The 26373-nt window shown below is 42.8% G+C and overlaps 1 protein-coding gene across 1 annotated transcript in view; it reads right to left on the bottom strand.

The window, feature by feature from the left end:
* LYPD6B (LY6/PLAUR domain containing 6B) overlaps window positions 1-26373 on the bottom strand; it is a 286358-nt gene that overhangs the window by 83033 nt on the left and 176952 nt on the right. The window contains exon 3 of the mRNA XM_078683866.1: window positions 8848-8925. The gene's annotated coding sequence lies outside the window, so the exon portion shown is untranslated. The remainder of the gene's footprint in view (window positions 1-8847; window positions 8926-26373) is intronic.

Below are 26373 nucleotides of genomic sequence, written 5' to 3' on the forward strand. Positions count from 1 at the left end.
GCGAATTGCTGCCCGGAGGCGTCCAAGCGCTAAGAATACCATGAACCCGCAAGAGAGCATATGAAGGAGGCAAGGGTAGAGTTAGTTGGGCAGATTGAAGAGAAAAGTTTTCAACTGTTTGCGAAACGCAGACAGATTGGGGTTGGCTCTGAGGTGAAGTGGCAGGGCGTTCCAGGCCCTGGCAGCATTATAGGAAAACGTCCTGCCTCCAGATCTAGACCTTTTTATTCTGGGGGCCATTGCGAGGAAGGTCTGACTGGAACAGAGGCTCCTGCTAGGAGTATAGTGGGTGATTAGGTCACGAGTAATCCTGGGGCCAGTGTTCCAGAAGGCCTGGTGTGCAATACACATTGCCTTGAACATAACTCTATGGCGCACTGGTAGCCAATGGAGGCTTACCAGTCCAGCCCTCACTGATTGTCTGCGGGGGAGCTCGAGCAGAATGCGTGCTGCGCAGTTCTGCACTATCTGGAGCCTTCTCAGAGTGTATTCTGGGGCGCCAAGGTAGAGCACGTTATTGAAGTCAAGGCGTGACTGTATTAAGCCCTGTATGGCCGCCTGTTTGGCTTCCATGGGGAGGAGAGGGAGAATTTTCTTTAACATCCTCATGATGCCAAAACAGGTGGCTGAGAGTTTTGTGGCTTGTACGTTGAAGGACAGAGATCTGTCCAACCAGACTCCGAAACTCTTAATATTGTTTTTAGGAGTTGGAGGGGAGCCCAGACAAGGCAGCCACAGGGAGGCGGGCAGGCTAAGATCTAGGGGGCCTAGGAGTATCAGCTCGGTTTTGTCCCCATTCAGTTTTAGGGACGATAGGGACATCCAGGTCTTCACCTCCTCTAGGCACTCTCTAAGCCCGCCTGGTGCAGGCAGGTTGGCTTCCTGCGCCAGTGAGACCACCAGCTGCGTGTCGTCCGCGTAAGAGATGATCTTAACCCCAAATGGACGGACGACATCAGCCAGTGGCCTCATGTACAGGTTAAAAAGAGCGGGGCTTAGAGAGGAGCCCTGGGGGACTCCGCATTTCAGAGGTCTGCTTGTGGATACAGACTCGCCCTCAAACACTCTGAAGGATCTGTCCTCTAAGAAGGACTTAAACCATGACCAGGCTTTGTCCTTGATCCCGGCCCGGGACATACGGTACAGCAAGGTGTCGTGGCTGACCGTGTCAAAAGCCGCGCTGAGATCAAGGAGGATCACTGCCACTGATCCTCCTTGATCCAGGATTTTCCTGGCTTCCTCTGTGACCATGAGGAGGGCGGTCTCAGTCCCGTGTTTTTCGGTCTGAAGCCCGTTTGGGTGGGATCCAGTAAGTGATGGCCTTCCAAGAAGTTTACCAGCTGTTGGTTTATGTATTTTTCCAGGATCTTGCTTGCCCATGGGAGCAGGGAGATGGGTCGATAGTTACACAGGTCAGCGGGGTCTAAGTTAGGTTTTTTCAATAATGATCTGACCATGGCCTGCTTCCATACGGTCGGAACAGTGCCAGAGTAGATTGAAGCGTTTAACACTGAGGCGACCTTTCAGTTTCTCTTCTGCACTCTCTTTGAAGCATTGCTCCTTTAAATAATATTTCACAGTAAACAGTAAAAGTTGAAATGTAAAGAACCAGAGAATCATTGGGTTGGGTATGAGAACAGGAACTTCTGTATTGAGAATAAGCCCCCGGGCCGCACAGCTTAATTGAAGGTGCATTACTTATGCGTTTTAAATAGCGTGGACGCTACCTAACGGTGTCAGAGCGCTTTACAATACAGCAAAGCACGGTGTCAATAAAGATGCGAACTTTCCTTCCCGGTAAGCTGGAATGGTGTCATGTTAAAGAGGATTGGCCCGATCATTGTAAAACAGCCTGTCCTGCACTAGAAACATAAATTGTTAAAAAAACCTGGTTTGGTTGTAAATACTGAAGTGTCCCATGCCCACAGATCATTGCTATACTGTGCTCGAAGTGCATTAAAATAAGTATGGGAACTGTGATTCTGTTGTGAATGGGGGCGAGGGTGAGTGAGTATGGGGGCAGGGCAATGACGTGGTTGAAAAAAATAAATTAGTGTAAACATTAAAAGAGCATTTTCGTGGATGAAAGAAGGAGGGGTTATGTGTGACAAATGTGAAATGTTAGAGTAGCAAAGAGTTTCCCAGACAGGGGTTGGCAGTGCAGGCCACTCGCACGAAATCTCCAGCAGCACGTGCATGAAGCTGTCCACCTCGTCCTGGAGGCTACTGTGCTTGCTCACACATATAAGCAAACGCCTGCAATTCAGGTGTCCTATCAGTTTTCTTCAAAGATAAAACAAGTAACAACATGAATGTACTGCTTTTCTCAAGACACCAACATGGCTGATTGCAAATCAGTGAGTTTACCAAAATGAAGAACAAATCGCATGGAGAAGCGTGGCTCAGTGGTTAGAGGCGGCAGACCCGGAAGCTGAGATCGGCCGTGGACCAGGGTTCGATTCCCCGCCTCGGTGGGTCTTGGGGTCAAATATTCCACGGACTCGACAATTCTCGCTCCGGTGCCTACTCGACTCACAGGGTCACACTCTGCGACTCTGGGCAATAGCTTGCTTAATCTCCACTACGGCCCCTCGCGGCGGGATGCCTGGCTTTAACCTTGTGGATACCCTGCCGGGGTATCTCACAGGGGAATACCAGGACGGGTTCCCTAAGCAAGCGCCTTGATGCCTTCGGGTGATACGTGCGCTATATAAGTCGCAATACATTTACAACAAGCATTTACAATGCAATGGTTTCGCCTTTGGAAAAGTTAGAGCTATTGGCATTGCTCATGACATTTCTTTTTTTTTTTTACTTATAAATAAATGGCATTTCCACGTGTCACTTTTATTCTCTCCCAGGAATGTGCTGCCATCATTCTCACCTAAGATCCCATTACTTGTTAGACATGAGGGCTGATAATCGAAAAAACAGGTGTAAGAGCTCATATGTTGAGTAGTTCTTCTTTTTCAATATGCATTGCTGTGAGTGTATGCGTGTTTGTGCTCACATCAATAAAGAAGGGAGAATTTCGAATATATTTGTAAATTAATCCACCTGCCCTGGCCACTCCCCACTCCTCTCCCACCCTGCATTGTTATGGTGGGCGAGAGGGTTTAGTATTTAACTGACAGGGGAAAACTTGGTCAGCATGAGAGTCAAAGTAGATGCAATGACCCCATGACTCTCCAGCCGCACTCTGGGACTGCATACCTTTGCTTCGCCCACTCGGGCGACCTCATAGACAGTGGTCATTAGTAACAATACAGTGAAACTGACTGAGGCAATACACCATTAACTACTAAACACCTTTCCCTAACACTGAGTCACAGAGAACACACAAGGCCTATGAATGAATCTGCTACACACGATTAAACGCGCCAATTAGCGACTTTCAAAATTACCCGTTTTACATGCTCACTTCGGAGCTTACCTTATAACGGGGGGGGCGTAAATAGAAGTGGCGTAGTAGGTGGCAGAACTTGTTGGGGGGACTGGCAAGTATATGGCGCCCCACCACCCCCCTCCCGATACGCCACTGGGCGCAGCGTGTACAGTGGCGCCAGAGAGACTCGCCAAGAGACATTGATGTATTTTATTACCTGAATATCGGTAAGGGGGGGCATTTCTCATTCCACAATACAGCTTTGAACATACATTTATTAGACAATGGTCACAGCCTCCTTTAGCAACTGAGGGAGATTTCAACGTGGCAGCTTTGTGATGGGCAGACCGACATCTATGAGGGCCAACACTAGTGGCGTGGCCCGATAAATTGACTTCTTCGTATACACATCGCCCCACCAGTGCGCCCCCCCTACGGAAAAGTCGGGCTAGAAACAGACACTGGCCCCTGGAAGCACCGTGGGAAAGCAGGATCCGGCGGTGGGACGGCGCCATTGTTACCCCCACCCCGCGCCCCCTCATAGCTCCTGAAGCACTTTGGCGCTTTTCTGAGAGCAGCAGCCCGCCTCTTATCCGCACGGGATAAAAAGAGTGATTAGGGCGTGAGACACACAGATGGGCTCGACAGCACAAAGCACCAGCACTTACTGTACCTCAACGGACTCCGAGCAAGAGACAAACATGGGGTGGGGCGAACACCCGTGACATTAGCAAACATTAAGGAGGAGAAAGAACGTGAAAGAGTGTTGGCAGGCACCGATCCAGCGTAGGGCTTCTGGCCCAGCACTTCATTCTTCTGCCAATTAGGCACTGGACACCGCACGCTTGGGAATACTCTCGCCTAGAAGCAAAGCAAGGTCTTTGCGCTGAATTGGCGCCAGCTAGAGGTCCACGGAATCCCCAACTCACCTGCTACCTCCCCGCTCACTGGTCCTCTTGCCTCTAATAATTCACTTATTTCAACAATAAACACCGCCAACCATTTCTCAGATGTAAACACACATTGCAACAGCTGCTTGCTTCCCTGTGTATTCCCCGGCCACACCCAGTGCGTTACTTTACATCAGGCATGGTTTGTCACACAATATTCCTGCTTGGACAGTTTAGTCGATTCCATTACAAAAATAGGTTATATTACAATTCAGGTCACCTGACACCTTAATGTTACCGAGGAGGCACAGTGACGTGCCTGGGTTTTTAACAAGCTTATGCATTCAGGGAGTTATAGTACAGATTTGTGCAAGCACTTCTTTGCATAAGGACAAAGTCGAGGGTGTTGTAGTCAGCCCTCTGTGACATGGGGTCACATGATAACCGTAACAACAACCCCAGCATGCGAAGGCCTCTTGGGCGGAAGGCCGGACTGGTGCCCGATTTCGCAAGGCCCTGTGCCCGGGGGATATTGTTGCCATATATGGATGTGGTCTGTCGGCTAGACTGCTGACTGTTGGTGCTGGAAACCAGGGTTCGAGCCTCGCGGTTGCGTCCACATCCTGTGATTCTGGGCAAATCACTTAATCTTCCCGTGCCTGAATGTAGATACTGTAGTCCTGTAAAGCGCTCCAATACCTTCGTGTCGAGTTCGCGCTATATAAATATGCACAAAAAAACCCACGTCTATTTATTGTTTTAAGATCCCAAAAAGGTTAATAAACAAAATCGCATGCGTTCATTCTGCCTTTGTTTACTTTATTTATTCGTCAGAGATCGTTGACGTGGCTCTAGAACATATTTAAACGTGTTTTCTATTTATTTTTGCTGTTTGAAATATGTATAGATAAGACCTAAATATATCGGCTTTGGGTGATTTTGCTTTTTTTTGTACCGGCCGTGACATTAAGTACCGGTGAAGTCGGTAAAATACCGGTCAGGTCCCCTGGGCCTCAGGTGGCAACCCTACGAGGGAGCTGGGAGGTACAATTGAGCGCCTGCCTAAGTTGACCAGAAATATGCTGAAACACGTGTCCCTCCATTGTACACACCCTCCTGTCCATGAAATGCAGGGTCGAGTCCGAGAATCTAGAGCTTTTATGACGTCGATTGGCCTAATTGAGTAGCTTACCGCTTATGTGCATTTTTGTTGCATTGTGGGACTTGAGGTCTTTTCCACGGTACAAACGCAGTTCAACAAACCAGAGTATGTAAAATAAGACAGGATATAAGGTATTACCTGCGGCAGGGTTGTTTTTAAGAGCTCTGTATAGTTCCGTGAGAGGGAGGTGGTCGTACCTCAGTGAGGTGTAGCACATATATTTTTGTGTGGGTTAGTTTGAGACACCCTGCCATACCTTAGATGCGCGCAATGGAGGGCTTACATACCTCAGTGAGGTACACTGTCATGTTTGCTTGTACTGAAGAGCTGCTCTGTGATGTTCCTTAAAGTGAGACACACACTTATGTTTTTTCGGTGTCTTATATCTCACTTTAAAGCCCATGTGTTTTGGCCGGGGTTGCAGCACAGCGCCCATGGGTGAAGACAAAATAGTGCGTCCCTCACATAAGAACAGGGGGGGGCACTCTAAATTCGACATGCCTTGAAGTCCATCCTCCATCCCACGGAGGTAAAGACGAAGACGGAAATGGAAAACAGACAGAAAACAAAGACGGCAGCCACGAGCCACGGACAACAATACACGGAGACACCAGACCTAGAAGAAACAAGCTCTGGCCTGGGACGCAGGGGTCAGCAGCACCGCTGGGCCCTCCGACAGCCACACTCTGTCCAGTCATTTGTTTGCTTTCGAGCCTGTTTGCTGTTCTTGCAGCTAGGCCTGGCGACAGCCTGCTTGAGCTCCCAGCCCGTCTAATTGGCCTGCAGCAGCAGCGAGCACACGATTTAGCAATGTTTTCTTTAGAAACTTATGCTCCTACCAACACTTTGCGATCGGGTTTCCGGCAGCCTAAATCATACCGTCGGAAACATGTCTCCGTGGTTCGAAGGGACGGTGGCCGGGGGGCAGTGGCGTGGGAGGTTGCAGCATAGCGCGGGCGGCACACGGACAGCGGGAGGGGAGGCGGGAACGGGCAAACGGACAGCGGGAGGGGGGGCGGGAACGGGCAAACGGACAGCGGGAGGGGGGTGGGAACAGGCAAACGGACAGCGGGAGGGGGGGCGGGAACGGGCACAAGAAGGCAAGAAAAATAAAACAGCACTCACCTGGACATCTTCTGGCAACAAATGATCAAAACATGGCGTCAAAAAAAAAAAAAAACATCCGCCCACCGCCGCAATGATGATCGCATGGGGGCAGAGAGCGAAAAAATCGCCGGAACGCCCACGAATCTGCTTGGGGAATGAGTGACGCATCTCTGTTCCAATGGCTAGCCTCCATTTATGGAGCTAGCCAATGGAACAGAGAGGCGGAACAAAGCCCCAGACTGTTCTCAAAAGATTTTGCCTGCGCGAACGCTGCTGCGCAGTGGATTGCCAGGCGAAACCTAAAAACTCGTTTTTTTCTAATTAAACATGTATAACTCCTTTTCTGGCTTTGTATTTTCTATCTATTAGCATATTACAACTGTATGATTATCAGTTAATTAAAATGTGCTGCCTCAGAGTTGCAATTTTTTTATAAAAACGTTTTATTAGTGTATTACTGTGCACCTCGATCATGAAGCATCCTTAGGCCCTCATTAAGCGCTGACCGTAATGAGTGCGATATTGATTGCCTCCAGGAAAATCCGACTCCGCTGACTCGGAGTGTATCTGCTGCAATAAATACCACCGACACCAAGGGCCAGATTTTCTAAATTCTCACGCAATGCAGCACGCAAAAATGTTGTGCTGCAGTGCATGAAATGGCGAGAGCACCATATCTACAGAGATATGGCTGTATCCTTCGCTCTCATTAGCACTGTCGAGAATTTTGTGGCCGAGCGTCACACACACACACACCTTTGCGCCATAGTGCCAGGGTGCGTGCATAAGTCTAGCATAGGTTTTGTACTGATAGTGAGCTCTTCTAATAAAAAATACCATGCTTAGACAACTTTTTACTACTTTGTATGTGTGCTGTACAGTGCAGCACAGATGCAAAGTCAGAAAAGAATGGGGAAATTAATACATTTCTCCTTTTAACGCCTGGTTTCAAGTGCCATTAATTTGTGACACAAAACCATGTCTCAAATTTTTGGCAGATAGTGTTTTGCATCAAAAAGCCTGGGTGGTTGCATGGGAATGCCCATATACCCACCTATGTAATGCTCCCCTGACACTAAGTAACGTAATACAGCCCTTCACACTGCTTTGTGTTACTTGTAAGCAACTTTACAGCGTAAAGCAAGTTATGCGCTGGTAAGTAAATAACAAAAAACATTTTGCATCATTTTTGTGATGCAAATACAGCACAAAATGTTGGTAACTCTGGCCCCCAGTTTTCCCCCCCAATGATGTGGATTGACATGTGGATTTTGGTGCTTATCACACCAAAATCTACACGTCTTAGTAGTTGACTGGCATTTTCCTGCTAATAAATATGAGCAGGTTTGACCTACCGACAAATTTCCAGTGGATGCGATAGTTAGCGCACTACTCATAATTACGATTTTTGTGCTAGCAGAAGTTACAGCACATGTTGCAATCTAAAGACATCTCGTAATGAAGGGCACAGTTAAAAAAAGAGTCAAGACAGACTAGATGGGTAAGCGTATTTATCAGAGTTCTCAAAATGCTATATATATTTGATTTTTTATTGAACGTAAGTTTACAGATATATAACCAAATCAATGTTTCTTACCACAGAGAATGCCAATTTAGATTATCTCCCTTTTCTGGAAATACAGGGGCATATTATCAAGGGTGGAGATAGGCACTTTTCGCCGGTTTAGCGTCCGTTTTCGGCCGCTAAGCGGCGGAAATTCTATCGCCCTATCATCAAGCTGTCGCTAACATCAGTTAGCGACAGCTTGAAGGCGATAGCGAGCGGTTTGGGGCCCGCTTTGCATGTCAGCGATATTTACCACTAATGACATGCAAAATGGGCGTACCCAACCCGTTAGCGACTGAAAGCAGTCGATAACGTCGCTATCGCCTATTCACAAGGCTGGCGTAGCGATGGAAAATATTCCCGCTATCGCCAAAAACTAACGCCTGCTCTGACAAGTTCTTAGCCATGTTATCCAATGGGAGGTGGATAACATGGCTAAGAGCATTTCGTCGCTAATGCTAGAATATCGCTATATTCTCAGCGATATTCTCGCATTACGCCGCTATCGCTGGATATTTTAGCGCTATGGAGAAAAACGTTGCTAATAGCATGTTTTCTCCACTAAAATATCCAGCGATAGGCAGCGATAAAAAAAAAGTCGCTAAGCGCATTTAGCGATAAATATCGCTAGTTGTTGGTAATATGCCCCACAGCCCTTTGGTATACAGTAGGAACATGTTCTCAAAGTGTTACTTACTCAAGTCAACAATTAAAGTATATCCATTGCAGCTCCTACCTTAATTGTAACAGTCATTCCAGTTTAAAGGGCTCCATTTCTCCTATGCAGGTTATACTGAAATGTCATGTTCCCCAGCTGTAAGAAATGGGTGAAACATTAATGTTACATATTTAACCCTAAAAATACGTTCTGTTTGCTATAACAACAATCACCAAAAACAGTGCATGCCTTCGATAGGCTCCATCTGTGGACTGGCACACCTACTCACAAAAAAAGCCAAGAAATGGCTTCCTTGGTGCACTCGGTCCTCACCCAGATGGTTCAGTCATACGGGTCCCATGGCGCGAGACGGACGCGTCAGTGCACACAAATAAATTTTGTCTGACTCTCTCTCTCTCCCTCTCTCTCTCTTTGTCTCTATATCTCTGACTCTCTCCCCCTCTCTCTTGCTTTGTTTCTCTTTCTCTCTCTCTTTGTGTCTCTCTTCCCCTCTCTTTGCTGTCTCTCGCTCTCTTTGTCTCTCTCTCTGCCCCCTTCTCTCTCTCTCTCTCTCTCTCTCTCTCTCTCTCTCTCTCTCTCTCTCTCTCTCCGTCTCTCTCTCGCTCTTTGTCTCTCTCTATCTCTTTTTCATGGAGGCAAGACGAGCCCAGGACCCAGTCCAGGACAATACCCTTTACTCAGTTTCTCCCCGTGTGACTAGGCGGTTATACAACCACGCCATGCCTGTGGGACCCTCATTTCCGCATTTCTGAAGTGAATTTCGCCAGCACTTAAAACCTGCCCCTGCCTGTCATCACTTTTGAGCTGCATGTTTCTAATGCACTGACTAATTAACACCTGCCCACATACAGCAGCACCTCAAGCTACATCATGTCATCGTTATCAGCGTCACATGTTGTACTTAAAGCAATTGTCAACAGCATTCCAAAGCCTGCACACATCCTTTACACGTTACAAAATGTGCCTTAGCACAGGCCCAAGGTAAAGAGAAGCAGGGAGTGTGGGTTACATGGATACATGTACAAAACCTATGACAATTTAACCTATATTTTTTAACACCCTTTGGCACTCAGGAGCAACTTCCGGCAGCTCTCAAACATTTACATTTCGAGATTTCAGCTTTGTGACTACATTTTCTGGCTCAACGAACCACTCCCCAGGCCAGAGATTGCTACTGTTTGATCAGTGGTAAACTTGGAAGAAAATATATTTATCAAGCCTCTCCCGGGAAAAGTGCCAGATATTCGCTATCAATGCGGATCCTGTTCAGCTGCAAGCAAGGAAGGTTCACATAACGTTCAGCCTTGTTGGCTCAGAACATTGTTTACTGTGTATTACAAATGCATTACAGGAGGAGCTAATCTTGTGCCAGCCTGGAGGGTGAACAGGGCTGAAATGTGCCATTGAGGTACTGCTAACTAAGACCTCTCCTTGCACAGTCTCAGCAAAAGGACTCACAAGTCCATCTCTGGGGCAGATTTTGAGGTACCCCTGCAGTACTTGTATACATACTCTTCCACGCATTTGAGAATTGGCACAAAAATATCTAAAATGGGAACAAAATGGAATTATTCAGGAAGATTCATATACAATTAGTGCAATAGAAAGGACCGGGCACATTTGTACGTTTGACAGAGGTGAACATTTGGGGTCCAGCTCACAAAAGTATCAATTAGTGTGGAAAGTAGTACTCCAGGAGTACTCTTACAAGTACTGTTGCACTTCTCAGTTGTTTTTTTTTGGAGTTTTATATAGCGCGAACTCGACCTGTGTCAGAGCGCTTTAGATGAGAACCAGTTGAGATACAGAAGGACAAATTCATTTTGTTAGGCACAGGTGATTTGCCCAGAATCACAGGATGTTGCGCGTACCTGCCAAGACTCATACCCGGTTCACCCGCTTTGAGCTCCATAGCTCTAGTCTCCTTTATTTTTAGTCCTGCCATTGGTATCGCATTCTTAACTTCCGCACAATTGCCCTGAAGCCTTTCTAGATTCTTGCTGCATGGTATGGTACTGCAATCAACTGTGTTGTAATGCCTTAAAATGTTGGACATAGGTAGCTCGTAACAAATGGATCTTTACTATTTTAAATGGCAAACGTTCCATATTTTCATCTAGTGGTCATGTTTTATAGGATATGTATTTGTATGCCACAAAACAATCAGATTTACAATTCAAGTATTATCCATAAGTGTTGCAGTCAATTCTTCTTGCCCTTATGGTACCAGATGCTTCACTCTATCTCTGACTTCACTTATGTAGATGGGGGGGGGGGGGGCTCCAAATTCTAGAACATGGTTGTGTATCTTTTCATTCACCCATGGTTCCACCTGCAAATTCTAACTCAGTTGATACATACAGAGCACATCTTCTCTCTACCTCTTCATACCATCAGCCAGGCTTTCACATCACAAGATCAACTGTTCATGACCTCTTCCTGGTCATGGGAAGGCCAACAGTGTGCTAGGTGTAAGCAAATAAGATGGTGGTCAAGAAGCCTGAGTTGTGTAGGTAAATAATAAACTGCAGTGATGGCCCACTAGTCCTAGCCAAGGCAAACACATAAAAAACATAAGAAAAGCCACTAAGTCAAGTCCTCTTCCAGCAAGCTCAAGCTACCATGCTCAAGTGTTTCTGTGGTGATCAGTTGCATAGGTGTGTGGTATGGGAAATCTTCTCTCAGGCTACTAAAGAAGCCCTTTTCTTCAAGACAGAGACTACAACTCACATGTTCAGCATGGTAAGCAGTATAGTAACGATCTTGTTTTTTCTATAGCACTTCATGTCGTCCTGCCATTTTTAGGCACTGTATTTTTTTATAGCACAAACTAGACCCGAAGGTATCAGAGAATTTTACTTGAGATGAGCACCAGTTGCATTATAGAGACACATTTATTTTTGTTAGGTACGGGGAGATTAAGTTATTTCCTCAGAATAATAGGGTGTGGAGCGTCCCTGCCGCAAATCGTACCCGGTTCCCCTGCTTTGAGGTGGACCGCCCTAGCCATTAGCCCACATCCTTTAAAATATGCCTAAAGAGAGCTGTAACCCCAAGCGTCACCCGTTCAGTGGAAGGAAGGTTGCACAGGAAGAACAGTGCATGCCAATGGAAACCAAGGACCAATATGTGATGGAGGTGTGTGGTACACACCAATTATTTGAAATTGTGAAATATTATAATACATATGATTTTACATATTTCAAGTATAATTACAACCACTTAATACAACTTCTTTGTCTTTTTCTTTCTCTCTCTGTTCTTCTTTTTGTTTCATTTTATAATGTCACTACTATGCATGTGGTTGAAGCATTCTGACTGCTCTTTCATCATGTGTTTCGCTCCTATGGTCTATTGTGCCTAGGGCTTTTTCAGGGCACACAGCCCTTTATAAAACACCTGTTGTGTATGTTCAACTATTTTATCTGTTGTTCTATGTACTGGGCATCCCCATTCTCAAAGAGAGAAGATTCAAATCAGGGGCAGCCCCTACTTGTTTTCCGTCCTTGCTAGCCCAGTTATGGCTCTACTGGCAGACTAATAAGCCTAGCAGTTCACTGTGGACTTAGCCACCATATTGGTGTCCTGTCAGGGGGCAAGTTATATTAATGAGCGTCCATTTCATTTGGTCTATCCTGGCAGTCAGTCAGCGGAATATAGCCATGGCTGGCTACGAATGCATAGTGACCACCAAATTTACAATTCTGTGAATCATCTCTGAAACATTCAACTCCCTATTAGTAAAAGTTAAAAGAGGATACGGTCCTAACTGGGGAACTGTTGCTGATTCACGTTAATTCAGTTACTGGGGCACCTATAAGATCTAAGGCTACAACATCTTTTTTGTTTATTTGTATGGCAGTGGTGCGTGCATGTATTACGAAGGACTGGATTAATCCTGAGCCCCCGTCTTTTGCGAGTTGGCGGGCAAGATTGCTTGCTATGTATAACTTGGAAATAGCCATATATTAGACCAGGGGGAGAAGGAAAAGGGCAAGGGGAGCTAAGATTTGGGCTGCTGACCCTGACTGGATCTAAAAAGTCGATCGCTTTTGTTTTTTGCTTTGAAATGTTGTTTCTCTTTTTTTATGTTTTCTTTTGCCCGTTTTTTGCTGCCTTATGTATATTTGCATTTATCTCATGTTCTCCGAATTTGCTAAGTTTTGTTTGTATAAGGTGACTATATATTCCTTCAATAAAATGGAGAAAAACAAACTACTTTATGTACTCCAAAATACTTTTGTGAAAAAGCCTCATAGGATTCATTGAGAGACCTTGTGACGTGAATAGCTCTTAGTGCATGTTGTACTGGTCCTAAATATTTGCACATTTTTGAAAAAATGTATGAGATGAAACCATAAGTAATTTATGTATTTCCTATGTACCAACCCCCATTCTCTAGTTTTACAGTAGGACCCACAGGAAAATAATACTACAACTAAAACTGGAAATAAATGTAGAAGCAACAGGAATGCTGATCCTAAAGGTCAGAAATACATTCATGAGTCATGGGCAAAAAGGATGAAAGCATTGATTTTTTTGTTACCTCAAATGACCCGAAGAGTACCAACTTTAATCAATGTACATATGCAGAGATTCTTCGAGAGTCAGACAAGGGTAGAAAAGGTGCCAGATGAGCAAATTAAGGACTACTTGTTTCCGAGAAGATAAATAAGATTCCAAAACGTTATATCGCTCTTAACCCAAGTATCCTAAGGCCTTAGTTACAGAAAAGCTTACACTTAAAGTTCAACACGCACCTTTCTCTAGAACAGTAGCTGTCATGCTTTAATACGTCATAGGATGTCCATTAGCATAGTAATTCCACATATACTTGAGAATACTTGATTATGACTTCTAATTGAAAGTCAAACCACCCTTCAGGAGTCATATTCGTATCAAGCGTAACTGGGAAATATACGGGTAAACGCTAAATTCTATAGCATTTCCTGTCATTGTGAGAGGTGAGAATTATCCTTGAAATCTGAGCAATTTATTGGAAAAAAAGTCCCCTGAGGTTCTTATGCTTGTGGTGTAAAGGTTCACCTTATTCTCCTTGCGGTTATGTTCTTCTGCATTGACTTTCCTCATGCATCAATATGGACCTCTCAGCCAAACGAATAGCCAAGGAGTAAAAGGTCAAAATTACACTGCACAACAGATACTGAGTCTTAAGCACACCGAATACGTACTAGACGCTGCTCTCAGTCCACTGTTTATCACTTATGTAGAGCTGAGTTCAAAATCCCATTGCTTTGAACAAAAACCTTTGCACTGCAGTGTGTCTGACTGTCAGAGCTCGTCTACCCAACAAAGCAGATCGCATGCCTAAGTTCACCTGCATAGAATAAACTATCTCTCTGTGCTGCATGTTACAAGTACTCGGCCAAGGCTGTTCTAAGGGACTCCTTCCAGCTGCCCGATCAACATGAGTCAGATTTTGGAAAGAACTGAAAGGACCAGAGTGCTTATTCTAAACCTGCCACACATCTAAAGTTGTGCACTCACTTCCTGTCGAGGTGTGTCTGATCTAACATTTCAGGAAATAACCTTTTTAAAGGAAGAACTGTATGGAATGTGTGAAAAATCACAATACCACCGTTAACTTAGGGCCGGATGTAGGTAAGAGCAGTTTTGCGAGTCATTAATAGCGATTTTTAGGGAATCGCTAATAAGGACTCGCAAAATGCCATGTAGGTAGGAATTGCAAAAATGTTTGCGATTCCTTAGTATTCCTTAATTGCGAATTGCAAATTGCGATTCTCAATCAAGGAATACCTTCCTATTCATTCCTATAGGTCTAGAGGCCCATAGGAATGATTGGGAATTGTGTACGCAATTTGCGAGTACCCAATAGGTACTCACAAATTGCATGCGCAATTTCAAAGGTGCAAGGGTTCCAGAGGGACACCCTGTTGCACCCCTGAAATGTGCATGTGTGCACATGCGGCGCACATACACGCACTAAGGGCATGAATGTGTGTCATATGGCACTTTTAAAAAAGCAAAAAAGTGCTTCTTTTTTTTTTAAGGAAATCGCAAATTACCACCAATTTAAAGTTGCGATTCCCTAAGGCCAAATTGCACTTTCTTTTGTGCTTCTTACATTGCATTTGTGGAATCGCAATTTGCGATTCCTTAAATGCAATCGCAAAATAGGGAATCACAAATTTGCGATTCCTTATTTTGTGAGGAGGTTTTTGTGTGCTACATTGCACACTGCTAATTTGCGATTGCAAACGCTGAAATTCTGTGAATTTCAGCATTTGCGATTGCAAATTGGCTTCCTACATCTGGCCGTAAGCTATTGAAATTTACTTATACGTACTACACAGATGTTTAAAAAGGGTAAGTTATCTTCCAGATGCAAAAAAAATAACTAAGTAAAGCTCAGTGTCTAAGCTTCCATTTTCAAGAAAAATCCCACAAAAGGGTGATAAGACAGTTACAAGAATATGTGGAGAGAAAATACCTACTTCAGAACCAGCAGACAGGCTGTAGGACCTCAAGGGAAACTGAAACTACATTGGCCAAGAGCAGGGAGGAGCTTCTCACCCTGCTGGATGAACATCAGAAAGATATGCTAGTCGTCCTTGATCTCGTAGCAGCATATGGGGCCTACTAAATGGAAGGGCATAGGAATTTCAACTTCCCTGTAGTGAATCCGGTCCTTTCCCTCAACCCTAGCCTATTAGTTTGCTTTTGGTCACTCAAACCACCAACATATTTAGAGCATTAAACAGAGAACCACAACTATCCTCCCTCTCACTCCTGCTGCTCACCTTGTATCAGCATCCTTTATGATAAGTGCTAGAACAACGTGAAGTGCAGGGCCAAAGACTCCCAAATCTGACTTGGGAGGAACCAGTAAGGTCATATATTAAATCACCAAATACATGTGACACAGGGACCACTGCTTGCTCCATCTGATCGGGAAAAACTGAGTTCCTTGTGCTGGGTGGGGCAGATGTTCAGAAAATCCCCTTTAGCTGCCCATCAACATTGAGGATGACATTGGCACGTCAGTCAAGTTAAAATATATGGGATTTCTATTTGAAGACAGTCTCGTGCTTACACTCGAAGTTAAAGCCACTGTCATGCATTTCAACCTACACATATTTTTGTTCTGAAAGATCCTCCCACTGTTCGGGCATTACCACTGAGGAGTTGTTGGTGAGACCATCTTTGATAACGCTCCTCTGACTCCTAGTCGGGAATCAATGGTCATGGTCATCCATCTCACACACCAGATGAGTCGATGAACTTTCAGGTGAAAAAAGACCAGGCATTAGCTAGCATATGCATCAAAAAAGCCATTTGCTATTCCTTACTAGCACATGCATCAAGCTAGGATTTTGTGAGTCCTTAATTGCGATTATTAAGGAATCGCAATTAAGGACTCGCATGTAGAAATCACTATAAAAATAGCGATTTCTACACATTCCTTATTTGCGAGTCGCAAATTGCGATTCGCAAATAAGGAATGGCTTATTCCTATGGGCCTACAGGCCCACAGGAATGAATGGGAATTGCATGCACAATTTGCGAGTACCCATTAGGTACTCGCAAATTGCACATGAAATTTCTAAGGTTGCAAGGGTGTCAAAAGGACACCCTGTTGCACCCCTAAAATTGTAATACATGCCCCAAGGGCATGTGGGTGTAACATGTAACTGTGAAAAATGCACGTTAGTGCATTTTTCAAAGTTTTTGCAAATTACCAACCTGTTTTATTTGTCGGTAATTTGCGACCCCTGATAGCTAAATCGCTATTTTAAATTGCTTCTAGCATTGCTTTTAAGGAATCGCAATTTGCGATTCCTAAAATGCATCGCAATTTGCGATTTTTGCATTTGGGATGATGCATCCCAAATGTAAAAATACCGGTCGCACAGGGGCAGATTCTGAGAATCTGTCTGTTTGCGACCGGTTTTTAGTTTGATGCATGGGGGCCTAGGTCCTTGATAGTTGGAGGCCTATGATGTGGAAAGTCTTGAACCATAATTTGTATGCTGGATCCAACTACCTATGAGCCAAGAAAGACAGTTGATCATGCTGAATTTTGATTGAACAGAAGCCATTCTACAGCCCCAACAGTGAAATAGACAATAGTAGTGTCCGATATCTTCTTGGAGTAAAACAATCCTATAGAATTTTCTGTAATGAAAGTCTGCGAGACAATCAATCACTCTCAAGTGGCTGGGAAGCAGCACACAGTGCAATGCATTATCCCTCAATAACTATGTTTTATTTTGAAATGGCTTGCAGTCAAACCACACTGTCTTTTCACAGAGCCCTACTGCACAAAGGAGCATGTGCCTCTCTCAACATGATTTCCATATATAAACTTAAGTGCCCAGTTTTTTATCCCACGGTCGCTTCATCTGCTTTTTGCTTGTATTTGCTTTTATAATCTGTTATTCTATTTTTATGTTGCTCCCACTTAGAGAAAGCCATAAGGGCTTGTTATGATAGATACAACTTAATGATAAATACAATAGGTTACAAGCCTTTGTTGGCACGCAAACCCTGTGAGGAGTGCCTGTAATGCTGTTGCCTCAGGCGATGCATCTGTTACATCTGTAAGAATCTTTATTCTTTGATATGACAAACTTACCTTGTTTATTTACTGAAAGCACCTGATTGTATTCAACTAACATTTGGATTCCTTCATACACAAAAAGAGAGGCGGGCTGCTGAATACAGGCGGAGGTTTTGTATTGTTTTACCTGCGTTGCCAATGTTTCAGGTTGTTATTGAACTTTCAGAGTATTTTGGTTGGCAAGCATTTATCTGTGCTGCTGAAAGCCTTATTACTGGCACACTGTTACTCCTTTAATAAGATCCAACTTCCACTTGTTCGCTCCCTTTTCACCCCAGGCTATTTTACTTAATTCAAATTCTGAATGTATGTTCATTATCTTTGTGCCTTATACTCCATAGCTTGATTTATGCATTGAATAGTTTTGGAAAGTGCTGTGCATGACTTTTGTTAACGTCAGAGTGCTGATTATTTTTTTATAGAAAAGGTATCCTCAAGCAGCATTGTCAGAAAGAGAAGTACAATGTGCTGAGTGGGAACCTTTTTCTTTTTTTTTTCTCTGAGTTTTATATAATACGATCTTAACCCGAAGGTGTCTGAGCACATTACATGAGCCAGTTATGTTACAGACAGACACAATCATTTTTTGATAGGCACAGGGCGATTAAGTGATTTGCCTAGAATCACAGGATGTTGAGTGTCCCTGCTGAGACTCGAACCCGGTTCCCCAGGGTTGAGGTCGACCGCTCTAACCATAAGACCACATCCTCTGCCCCAACCCTTATTCAATGTTCTTCATTTGCGACCCCTGTGATGCATGGAGTTCAATTCAATGTGATCTTAAAAAAAGTTGGCTTTCAGGACTGCATATATTTAGGCTTGGGATCAAGCCATTCCAAAATCTGAGGCCATAGACTTATCAAGATCCACTGCAGATGGTGATGGTCGATGCAGAGGGTGAGCATGTCTTACATAAAGTGTCCAAAGGCAACATCAACCTGGATCACACAGTACAGAACTTCAATGACTGGATAACCAGCACCGCCGACTGAGTCGCACCAACCAAACCAGCCAAAACACACAGACCCTCCAAATAAGCCAGCTTGTTCACCCCAGAACTCAGCACTGTAAAACACAGGTGCAAACAACTGGAGAGAAGATGGTGCACAAGCAGGAACCAAACCGATGAGCCCCATTTCAAATCAGCCCTCAACAACTACTACCAACAGGTCTAAGCCGCATATACGGAGTGCCTGACCCACAGGAACAAGACAAGCACCAACCAACCAAAGGAACTCTTCACCATAGTCAGAGAGTTCATCTGCCCATCAGCCACCGAAAACTCCATACCCTCATCACAAGAACTCTGCGACATCCTCGCAAACCACTTCCACAACAAGATAGCAACCACCTACAAAAACTTAGATCCCCAACCCTCCAACCTTCTCAGCCTCCGACTGACCACCACCACGATCACCCATCACCCAATCACCACATGGGAACAACTCAGCACACCGCACACCACCACTCTCATGTTCTCCATCCACTTGGGAGTCCCCACTGCCTCCTGCTCACACCGACTCTTCAACCTCGGAAGAGACGAGATCAGCCACCAACTCACCACCATCCTCAATGCTTTCATAACCACAGTCACCTTTCCCGACACCTGGACACACGATGAGGTCAGACCCCTCCTCAAGAAACCCTCAGCAAACCCCAGCAAACTCCAAAACTACAGTCCCATCTCACTGTTCCCATTCCCCACCAAAGTCCTGTAGAAGGACATCAACCTCCAACTCACCGAACACCTGGAGAGAAACAAACTACTGGACCCCTCCCAATCAGACTTCATAGCCAAACACAGCACAGAGATAGCTCTTATTGCCACAACAGACGACATCCGCCCCCTACTCGACAGAGGAGAATCAGTCTCCCTGATCCTGCTTGACTTCTCCGTGGCCTTCGACACAGTCTCCCAAACACATCATCTGTGGCGTCCCCCAAGGCTAATCCCTCTGTCCAACCCTCTTCAACATCTACGCAGACTCCACTCGCAGACATTGTCAGATCGCATGATATCAACATCACCTCCTATACCGACGACACCAAGCTCATCCTCTCGCTCTCAGCCGACCCCACCTTGACTACAACCAACTTCCACAACTGTATGAAGAACGTCTCAGCTTGAATGAAGGAAAACTGCCTGAAGCTCAACTCTGACAAGACTGAAATCCTGATCTTTGGCAAACACACTGCCCTCTGGAATGACTCCTGGTGGCCATCAAAACTCGGACCCATACCAAAAGAACACACCCGCAACCTCAGCATCATCCTCAACAGTGAACTCTCCATGAAAAGTCAACTCAAAGCTGTCTCCTATGTGTGCATCCACACGCTCCACATGCTCCGTAAAATCTTCAAGTGGATCCTCATCAAAACCCAGAAGACAGTAACAGAGGCCCTCATTACCAGCGGACTGAACTACAGCAACGCACTCTATGCAGGCACAGTCATCAAACTCATGCAAAGACTCCAGACAATCCAGAAGGCAGCAGCATGACTCATCCTCAACCCGCCTAAAGGGGGAGAGCAAGACGGTTTCAGCGTGAGTCCACGCCACTCAGCCACTCACGCCGTGCCAGAGATACATCGACAATTGGCTATGCTGACTGACCCGTGATGCCGACTCAGAAACCGAACAGAAAAGAACGCAAGCCGCGAGTTTCTACCATCAGACCGTCGGGACTGACTCGGACACTGGAAACGGCTGCTGGGTGCTCGCCTCTTTATGAGCGCTCTTGGAACTTTTTACTCACTGGCTGGTCTGTTACATTGTTGCCTCAGTGCTTTCCTCAGTCTCCATTGAGCTGGTATTACGGCTGAAAATGAGACGTAAGAAGGAGCTGAATTATGTCGACCAGGGGTGCTAAAATCAACAAGGTCAACAAAATGAATGCTGGCCAAGCCGCTCAAACCAGCGCTGTCCTAAGGGATGTTGTGATGACAGACAACCCACCCAAAGGTAAACAGGAAGCTAGTGGTTTTAAAAAGCCAACGGAGAGACTTGGGGGTGGTGGAGCCACAAATGAAGGTGCAGATCTTCAGTCCTCTGTTGCCAAACATTTTTGGGGAGTTAAGGCACCACTTTTGTTATTAGACTCTGCACTCTCCCCTGAGAGTGAACTTGATTGGTCATTATTAGATAAAAAAGGGGATCTGAACTTCAGGGAATCGGTAACTCACCCAAAGGAAAACTGTACCTCTGTTCGCCCAAGGAAATTGTGACACCAAGGGGACCACGGGAAGGCACAGAAGGACTGACAGACCCCATGAACTTTAATCTTACCCCAGTTCCAACGTAAGGAAACACCGGAACCATAGCAGATTTAGAAATAACAGCACCATCTGCCTCTGCCGCCCTAATTCTAAACTCACCTTCGACAAACTACGTAGCAGAGGTAGGTCCCAAACTCCCAACAGCCGGCACCACTAACTATATCGCTAGCTTGGAAGTTAATCCTGGCCCCCAAGTTCCCCGGACTCTTGATTTTAGTGGTGAACATTTCTATTCTGTCAGATGGCTCTCTGTCCACGACAGATGAAGGCGGAACCAGCTCAAGCGAAGATAATGGCACAGATCCTTCCAAAGACACTGGAACTGTTCAGCGCCAGAAAAAGATATGCAATAAGGCAAAAAGACGCAGCCAGCTGAAGTGGGACTACTCAGACTCTCAGATGTCTTTTCACCTTGGCGAAGAAGCTGATCAAACATCGCTTTGGGAAAACATAAAAACCACACCAGAGTCCATGGCAGAACCCTCTTTAGCCTCTATTCTAGCTTCAATCAAGTAATTCCAAGAAGAAGCCCGCTCTGACAGTCGTTTAGCTTAAGGGGCTGCCAAAAAACTACAAGGGAGCATGAGGAAGTTAAGTAAAATATGCACTGACATTAGCGATCATGTTACCATGGTAGAAGGCCATACAGAGAGCCTAGAAGTAGAAGTAACCACCCTGAAAGGTCAAGGTTTTTCTCACGCTGCACGTTTGTCGGATTTAATGACGAAGATGGAAGAGCAGAAGAACCGACAACGCAGGAATAATCTTTGCCTACTAGGTATTCCGGAAGGGGTAGAGGCGGATGACCCAAGGCGCTGTATTGTGAAACTCCTGGAGAGACTTTTCCTGATCATTCAAACTGGAATTGGGACCAATAGGTTCAGTGGCACATCGCTTCCCTTTCAATCAAAAGCAACAACGCAATGGCAGCATTTTTCCTGGAGAAAAACCCAGGGCCTTCCTGATGTTCTGTGGGAACTTCCTCCTTAGACAGCTGGTTTATGAGCAAGCCCGCCCGAACTCTCAGAAGGGGTCTAATGGGGTAATGTTCTTCGCTAAACATGACTTTTGTCATTCTAAAGTAGAGCGGAGGTGGCGACTGCGCCAACTAATTGCCCCCTTTAACAGTTGGGTGCTCAGGTGTTCTTAATGAACCCTGCAAGGTTGAAAGTCATCTTAAATGGGTCCTCTCTGATTTATTTGTCAGAGATTAAGGCTGGTGAATTTTTGGGGAAACTTAAGGCAAAAAAGGTGACAACTTAAATGATAGACAAAACTTCTCTGTTTAAGAGAAACTTACTAAATCTCCCATTCTATTTCCTCTTTTTTGATCTTTCTGATCTTCGTCGCTACTGTCTGTCTGATGATGTGAATGCACAGAGGGCATTGGTAGATCCCTTTTTAAATGGGGGAACCTTATTTTTCCCCCTGTTTCTTCCCTTGGTTTCTTTTTTTCTTCCTTTTGGTTCTTCAAGTATTGGCATATACCGAATCCTCTTGGCTGAATGTCTGACAAAATATCGACATTCACAATATCGACGTACAAAAATATCGGAGCAAAAATATCGAAATCAAATATATCGGCTTCCTATACTTAACTAGATATATACACAAATATCGATTTTTTAATATCGATATACAAAAACATCGTTTACTTTTATATCGACTACATTAACATCGGAAAACAAAAATATCGCTATCTACAAAAAATAATGACATTAACTATAATATCGACATCGAAAATATCGTGCACTTCAATATCGGATTATCAGCTATATCGACTTTTTATATGCATCTGTTTGCATAATTAATTAACGTTTTATATGTTTTCACATCTAAATAAACACACAATACTTAAATTAATACTATAGACACACTATTAATTTGTCAAAAATATCCTATTGGTATAATTATATCACCTACACATATAAAAATATTCTATACTACTTTGTATAATTTTATAATTTTTTTTGGTTTTTCACTTCTATTACAAAGTAATCACAACTGAAATTCAAATATACTAACTAACCAATCACAAACCTAATTTTTTAAATGAACCAATAGCAAAGTAATTACTACTGACACTCCCCTATATAAACAATTAAAATCTAAGCACAAACTACTTGCCAAAAGTCACTGAAGGAGATTTATCTCTATCCAAATTGCTGCACAACAACTAGAAGAACCAGACTATCAACCTACTATCACATCTTATAAGTAAGTAAATAAAATAGAAACTGCATTATTTGCTACTACTACTTACTTACCTGCTAAATACCCAGTGCCCCTTTGCTATTCATACTACTTAACATGCTAAATAATTATATGAAACTATTTTTTTTAGATACAACGACTACTGAATATTCTACTCAAAATAACTGTGAACAAAGCATAGGAATACAGATTCTAATAACTATGTAAGTAATTTCACATTGTTTCATTATGTGCACATAAATCTAAACACACAGAAATAATGACTTTTGCCCCACATATTTCTTTTTTTCTGTAGATTCTACTACTGAAAACTGCACTACTAATGAACTAAGGACATCAGTACTATTTCTCCAATATATTTTACTAAGTAAGTATTATGCAACTGAAATAAATGTGGAAAAACAATACAAACATTTAGAACTGTTCTAATTATTTTCTATTATATATTGTTTATTTACAGAGCAAACACAACGAATAGATATACAGACATAATACAGAACTCCACATTCTGAATAATAAAGATACTAATCACAAAGTAAGTATATTAAAGAACATAATTACCAGATAATCTATTAAAAAACATACCAACATGGTGATTATTCTAACACATATGTTCCTTTTTTATTTAAGATAACACTACAAACTACTCTCCAGAAGCTGAAGAAACAACTATACTGGCAAAGACCAACCTAAAAAAAATGTAAGTATCTTCACAATGTAAATCATGAAGATACACTTTTGTAGTAGAAATGAGCTCTAACATTGCAAATGTACCGAAACATTAATTAATAATATACTACTTTCATGTATTTCATAACAGCTACAACAACATCACAAACAATTATCCCCAACAAAAGAAGCAAGCAACTCCTAATTTTGCTGTAAATTCTAAAACACGTAAGTATAAACATTCCTACTTATCACTAACATAGATTATTTATCACATTTAATTTGACATTAACAATTATATATATATTTTATAGATATACAAAGTACAAAATGACCGAAGGAGCCGAATTTGTGACCAGCCAGAAAGGAAAACTATTACTATGCTACATGGGTTACACTTATACACAAGAAAAGCAATATGGCATGAAAGTTAATTTGAAATGTTGTAAATATTATTCTAACAAGTGCTATGGCAGAGCAACAACTAGAGAAGCTACAGTACTGTATACTAGGGAACACAATCATCCACCTAATGTTACTGAAATAGAAGTTAGAACAACTTTGGAAAATATAAAAGAAGCTAGTACAGGTTCCCAAAAGCAAACAAATTTCATTTTAAAAGAAGCCATTCCTAAAATCCCCAAAACTGCCACAACTCAAATGCCAAATATCCTCTCCTTAAAAAGAACTATAGCACGAACTAAAAAAGCTACTACTGCTACAACACCATCTCCCAGAACATATCAGGATATACATTTAACTGCTAACCAAATAATAACTTTAAATAAACAACCATTTATAGTTTACGACAACGAAAACAATGACAAAAGGCTTATAATTTTTGGTACCAATATGAATTTAGTTAAACTGCAGCAAAGCCAACATTGGATGATGGATGGAACATTTAACATCTGTCCAAAACCATTTTTGCAATTATACACAATACATGGCCTCTACCACAACTGCAACATACCTTTGCTATATGCACTATTACCAAACAAAAATAATTCCACATATATGGAATTAATAAATATAATTAAACAAAAAACTAATGATTTTTCTCCTGAAAAAAATCATTCTTGATTTTGAGCAAGCAATGCTCTCAACTATCCTAAAAATCCACCCCCATACCTGCATTCAAGGCTGCTATTATCATTTAAACCAGTGTTTATGGAGACACCTTCAAAAAACTACCCTAAGTGTCGAATATGCTACAAACTCATCTTTTGCTTTCCAAATTAAAAAACTCATTGCACTTGCTTATGTCCCTGAAACAGACGTAGCTGAACACTACAACATTCTTATAGACAGCCCCTTCTACAAACAAAATGAAGCTAAATTAAGTCCATTTCTCGACTACTTTGAAGACACCTGGGTAGGCAGACTCCACAGATCTGGGCACAGACGAAATCCCAAATTCCTCATACCCTGGTGGAACGTTTACAGAAGTACCCTTAACGGAGAATCAAAAACTAACAATGCAGTGGAAGGTTGGCACAATGCATTTGTACAATCAACTGGCAGAACCAAACAAACTCTAGAACATTTCATTAAATGCCTACAGAAAGAACAGAGCTACCAGGAATTTAGAATGGACCAATCTGTAACTGAACTTGTCCCTAAAACATCAAAGCAAAATAAACAAATGCATAAGTACCTGGAAGAACAAGTTAAACTTTACCCTAGTACAAAAGGCATAGAATACCTAAACATCATTGCCAAAACACTACTCTAATTAATTCCCAAAATGTTATAAAACACTAAAAGAATCACCTAAGTATGCAAAAATATGTAACGTGAGCTTCTAAAGTATTTAATGTATGCAATATATAGAGATATTATTATAATATATGCACACATTAAAACTAAATAAGAAGTAAAAAACAATTCCATAATAAAAATAACATTACCCACCCACACAAAATAAGAAAGCAAGGACTTACCAATCATGTTGTCAATCCAATAACGTCCTTCTCCAACAAAGTAATCCAGGTAGTGCAAAATTAACCCCAAAAAAAATGTAAAAATACAACTGTTCCAAAATTAAGACATCCACGTTGTCCAGAGCCATCGAATAACCATAAAAAACCTGAAAAATTGGAAAAATAGAAAGAATCGCTCCAGCAAAACCGAAAAATGTAAAGAAGTGTTTGTAAAGCAGTGTTGAATTAAACAAACAAACACTTCCTTTAAAAAAAAACGGAACTTCCGATGTAGCGTACACCTATGACAAAAACATAGAAAACAGACATTCCCACCCACATTAATTAGCTAGTAATTAGGTACAAACATATTAAAATTGATGATTTCACTTATAGATATACCGTAAAAGACTAAAATTCACTCTATATATAATGATTTAACTAACTAACACTACGTGTATATACCATAAGTCATTATCTGTTTTCGAAATCTAAAACATAACTCCCTCACATTCAACAACACAAAATATAAGGTCACTAATCTCAAAACATCATTAAAATACACATAAAACATATAAAATAAACCTTACCTGAAGCGACGTGAAGTGTCTCCCAACCGCGATCAGCCCTTCTTCCAAATAACCCAAAACGACCTAACCCGGTTACAAAATAAAGCACCCAAATGCAATAAAATAGTCCCAAGTATAAAGTATAATATCTATACTTAACTAAATAGGCAAAAATAAACATTAAGTTTCTATTATTGTAAAGAAATATTTACTTTAATCCTACAATGATTTGATTAACAAATATATAAATGAATGTAATAAATACATATTAAAAAAAGAATAATATTTATGTTAACAATGTCTAGAAATATAAGTACATTGTCACAAATTA

Source organism: Lissotriton helveticus, chromosome 3_1 (genome assembly GCF_964261635.1).
Source record: "Lissotriton helveticus chromosome 3_1, aLisHel1.1, whole genome shotgun sequence".
Taxonomy (NCBI): Eukaryota; Metazoa; Chordata; class Amphibia; order Caudata; family Salamandridae; genus Lissotriton; species Lissotriton helveticus.